At 43.2% G+C, this 5,000-nt stretch overlaps 1 pseudogene; it reads left to right on the top strand.

The window, feature by feature from the left end:
- Positions 1–4,649: 4,649 nt before the first annotated feature.
- Positions 4,650–5,000, top strand: part of LOC147467431 (fatty acid hydroxylase domain-containing protein 2 pseudogene) — a 512-nt pseudogene continuing 161 nt past the window's right edge.

The raw sequence follows: 5,000 nt of genomic DNA, 5'->3' as shown, positions 1-5,000 counted from the left end.
TTATCCTCTCACCTGACGGAATCTCGGTACGTTCCCTTTGTAAAACACAAACTTTATTCTTAAATCCTCACTAAAACTACACGCCGTATCCATCCACTTCTCCATATTTTCTGAATATTGGTAAATCATCTTTTTTATATATGGTTCGTTGGTATCCATAAAATAAACGACATGGTAATCAAGCTGATGAGAAACAAGGATTTCGCCTCCAATTGTCCTCAGTAGGTCTATAGTTGGCAACTTAGATTCTTTTGGTCTTATGTTGCATAACAAGGTCAGCTTTTCCATTCGTAAACTAGGAGGGAATATTACCGGAGGTGAGAGAAAGAGAGAGAGAGAGAGATCAGTTTTGGATCAGTTTTCGTAGAGAGAGACAGACAGAGACAGAGAGACAGAGAGGAGAAGGAGAGAGAGAGAGAGAGAGAGAGAGAGAGAGAGAGAGAGAGAGAGAGAGAGAGAGAGAGAGAGAGAGAGAGAGAGAGAGAGAGAGAGAGAGAGAGAGAGAGAGAGGGAGAGCGAGAAAGAGGACTAGTCTCCTCAACCATCTTTTCCTCTCCATCAGGATCCCGTCAGATCAGACAATGGACGAGGGCTCGACTTACCAGGGCGACCAGGCGCTGCAGGTCACCCAGCGACGCCAGGACGTGTGGGCCTCCCTCAGGAAGACTCTGGTCGTCGTTGCGTCCACTTCGGTCGTCCTTCTGGCCTTAAGCCTTACTTAGTAAGTCGTGGTGGACGCTTATTCAGAATTGAATCGGAATAAGAGTGGTGTATATTAAGGTAGGCTGTGAAAAGGGTAATATCATAGGGATGGCAACTATCAACATTAAGGCTATCATCAGGATAAAAGATATTGCAGGAAATGGGTGATCATATATCGATAGTAAATATCAAAACTTAATTAAATATTTATGGTATAGGGTAATGTGAAAGGAATAATACTTTTATTGATAGTATATCTCAAAATCTGAACTATTCTTAGAGTATCCATATCCAGAACAAAAATTGGTACTGTACATATTCATACTAATATTCAAACAATTATTGATTTGAAGAAGAAGAAAAAAAACAAAAAAAACACACACAGGAAAATGCTACCATTCAAAGTTCTAAAGAGATATAAGGTCTTACCACAAAATGCAAAGACCTTAACCGTGGAAAAAAATAAGTTTATTTTTTAAATAGAACTCATTGTTGTTGTAACGATGATAATGATAGTTACATCATTTTTCATGTGATGCCATAGTTATATTGATGAATCAGGAGATCACAGTGGTTATTGTTAATTAACAAACTTTGTAAAACGAGAAAAATTATTATTATATATATTCCTTAATATGATATAAACAGCAGGCTTAAAGATATTGTCCTTATAATCTTTTCTTCTCAACATTTCTGGGGTACATCTGGTGACTTTTGGCAGCATCAGTAGGATAAAATTGTGCTTGCTTGCAATAAAGACCCTTTCGTCATATTAGTCTACGGTGAGTCAGCGATAGGGAGAGGAAGAGAGAGAGAGAGAGAGAGAGAGAGAGAGAGAGAAAGAGAGATAGAGAGAGAGGAAGAGAGAGGGAAAGAGAGATATAGAAAGATAGATAGATAGAGCGAGAGAGAGATAGAGAAAGAGAGAGAGAGAGAGAGAGAGAGAGAGAGAGAGAGAGAGAGAGAGAGAGAGAGGGGGGGGGGGAGAGAGAGAGAGAGAGAGGAAGAGAGAGGGAGCGAGGGAGAGAGAGATAAAGAGAGAGAGAAAAAGAGAGAGAGAGGAAGAGAGAGGGAAAGAGAGAAAGAGAGAGATAGAGAGATAGATAGAGAGAGAGAGCGAGAGAGAGAGAGAGAGAGAGAGAGAGAGAGAGAGAGAGAGAGAGAGAGAGAGAGAGAGAGAAAGAGCGAGTGTGTGTGTGTGTGTGTGTGTGTGTGAGAGAGAGAGAGAGAGAGAGAAAGAGCGAGTGTGTGTGTGTGAGAGAGAGGGAGAGAGAGAGAGAGAGAGAGAGAGAGAGAGAGAGAGAGAGAGAGAGAGAGAGAGAGAGAGAGAGAGAGAGAGAGAGAGAGAGAGAGAGAGAGAGAGAGAGAGAGAGAAAGGCAAAGAGAGAGAGAGAGAAAGGCAAAGAGAGAGAGAGAGAGAGAGAGAGAGAGAGAGAGAGAGAGAGAGAGAGAGAGAGAGAGAGAGAGAGAGAGAGAGAGAGAGAGAGAGAGAGAGAGAGAGAGAGAGAGGAAAAGAGAGAGAGAGAGAGAGAGAGAGGAAGAGAGAGGGAGCGAGGGAGAGAGAGATAAAGAGAGAGAGAGGAAGAGAGAGAGAAAGAGAGAAAGAGAGAGATAGATAGAGAGAGAGAGAGAGAGCGAGAGAGAGAGAGAGAGAGAGAGAGAGAGAGAGAGAGAGAGAGAGAGAGAGAGAGAGAGAGAGAGAGAGAGAGAGAGAGAGAGAGAGAGAGTGTGAGTGTGTGTGTGTGTGTGTGTGTGTGTGTGTGAGAGAGAGAGAGAGAGAGAGAGAGAGAGAGCGAGTGTGTGTGTGTGAGAGAGAGGGGGAGAGAGAGAGAGAGAGAGAGAGAGAGAGAGAGAGAGAGAGAGAGAGAGAGAGAGAGAGAGAGAGAGAGAGAGAGAGAGAGAGAGAGAGAGAGAGAGAGAGAGAGAGAGAGAGAGATCGAGAGAGAGAGAGAGAGAGAGAGAGAGAGAGAGAGAGAGAGAGAGAGAGAGAGAAAAGAAGAGAGAGAAAGGAAGAGAGAGAGAGAGAGAGAATGAGAGAGAGAGCGAGAGACAGAGATAGATATATAGATAGATAGATAGAGAGAGAGAATGAGAGAGAGAAAGGAAAAGAGAAACAAAGAGACAGAGACAGAAAAAAAGATGATACACCAATGATAACACCCTTACCTATAAGCAAATTCCCGACAACCTCCTACCATCCGTATTTCAGGCCCGACCTTCAGTAGCTATGCCTTGTACTGGTTAGTCGGGGCGGTGTACATCCTCATGGACGTCACTGGGAAGCCTTCGTGTTTGAGGCGCTACAAAGTACAGCCGGGGACCAATGAACCGGTGGAGATGGGCCCTCTGATCAAGGTGACGTGTTATTCGTTATGCTTGTAATTTCATTCTCAATGGGTATGCTAATCTCTTGGTTGAAATATCAAGGTATTTCCTTTCTTACGGTTTGACTCGTTTTTTTTGTTTTTGTTTTTTTCTCTCTCTTTCTTTGACCGAATAGGATCGATTTGCAATTGCCACCCTATACCTAGTTGCTATATCCATGGATTAAGCTTTAACTTTGGCACTTTAGCTGCTTTGTATGTCAGATGAGGGATCATCGCCCGCAAAGACATTGTTCTACATCGTTGATCACACGGGTTAAAATTTCCACCACTTTCTTCAGTCAACACGCAATGATCGCCATGCATTGAGGACTCGCTTATCACTTGGGACCGCGTTATCGTCAACACTCGTGCGGTAATTCCCGACCCAAAAATGGTTTTGGAAGTTATCGAGAAGCTTAGTCTTTGGAGTAACTTTTCAGTCACCGGGTTTGCTCAGACGAAAACGTGAACAATGACATCATATGGACGTTGGTGTTATTTTCTTATTCATAATTGTTGATGAGTGTTTAGGAAACCGATGTTTATCTTTTTTACATTATTAGCACATATGTGGGATATACAAAGGGTACGTGCTTAGGTAGATAACCCCTTCACTTAGCTCTTTCTAAGAAAAGTTAATTAAAGAGTATTTAAAGCCCAACTCCTTCCTCCAATGGAGATACAAAGCTTCGATAACGATAAACAGCCACGTACAAATCGCTAAATAGACCTTGAAAATCTTCCCCCTGATGTCCAACCTCAAGTTGAATCTCCTATCTCTCCCCTAGCACCTGCAACCCTATACAGCATTTTATGTTTTAGCTTTTTTCCTGAGAAATACGATTATCTTCAGACCCACAGCCTGGAGCCGACTTCATAGGACATTTATGTGTGCGTCCTTCTTGGGATCCTGGGGCTTCTCTGGCCTTCCCTTTGCACATCTCGGCATGTGCTCCAGCAAGCTTCTTTCGCCTAAGATGTGGGCCCTAGTCGACATACCTCCAAAATTCATAATATATTTCTTTTGTTTTCATCGAATTTTCTCCTTCTCCTCAAAGCATGCTGGTGACTCGTTCTGATCCGTATTGTTCTTACTTTATGGGTCTTTTCTATTCTACTTTCTTACCATTACCGTTATCTTTCAAATAACTATCATCACCATCATGACAAGTGCATCTTTGCCTCCGTAAAGAAATGGAGTATGAGGTCTAGCCAGTAGCCTCTGATGGATAATCAGACACCGTATCATATTCCAAGAAACACCAATCCATAAGATTGAAGATGTTTGAAATCATCAGTTCATTTCCCTTGTGTATATGCATATTTATATATGTACACAAACATATATATATATACAGTATATGTATATATGTGTGTGTGTGTGTGTGTGTGTGTGTGTGTGTGTGTGTGTGTGTGTGTGTGTGTGTGTGTGTGTGTGTGTGTGTATGTGTGTGTGTGCACGTGCTTCTTGTTTTGAGTTCAACAATTCGCGTAGTTCCTCTTTACCTCCTTTGGCTTTGTAAAGTCAGGTCGGCTGGCTCTCCATCAGCGAGGACAGATCTTTCTGGAGCACACTTTATCCCTCAGTTCCTTATGGCTTTGAACGAGCTTTGGCTACGGCCTCCCACTCTAATAATCGTGATGAAATGCCAGAACTGCACTCTAACCACTTGACCACTTGCAGATTCAACCAGTGCTACGGCGTGTTGGGGATCCTCGACCGGCTGCACGGGACGGACGAGAAGTTCCGCCAATCGAAGCAGTATGCTCGCAACATCACGATGTTTTCGCTCGTGCCACCTCGAGAGGCCTTCCCGGACGACGTTCCGAAGGGCAAGAGAGCCATCAGGGAGTGCAAGGACTCCTACGACGGCGATGGAGGAAGTATTCACTAGGATTCGCTGGAATTCAGAAAAGAAAAGGAGTGGTTTC

This window comes from Penaeus japonicus, unplaced genomic scaffold (assembly GCF_977035675.1).
Source record: "Penaeus japonicus unplaced genomic scaffold, GWHDUDI00000001_assembly GWHDUDI00000036, whole genome shotgun sequence".
In the NCBI taxonomy this organism is placed as follows: Eukaryota; Metazoa; Arthropoda; class Malacostraca; order Decapoda; family Penaeidae; genus Penaeus; species Penaeus japonicus.
Note: the sequence above shows the minus strand (reverse complement) of the source record. Positions and strands in the feature narration are given on the sequence as shown.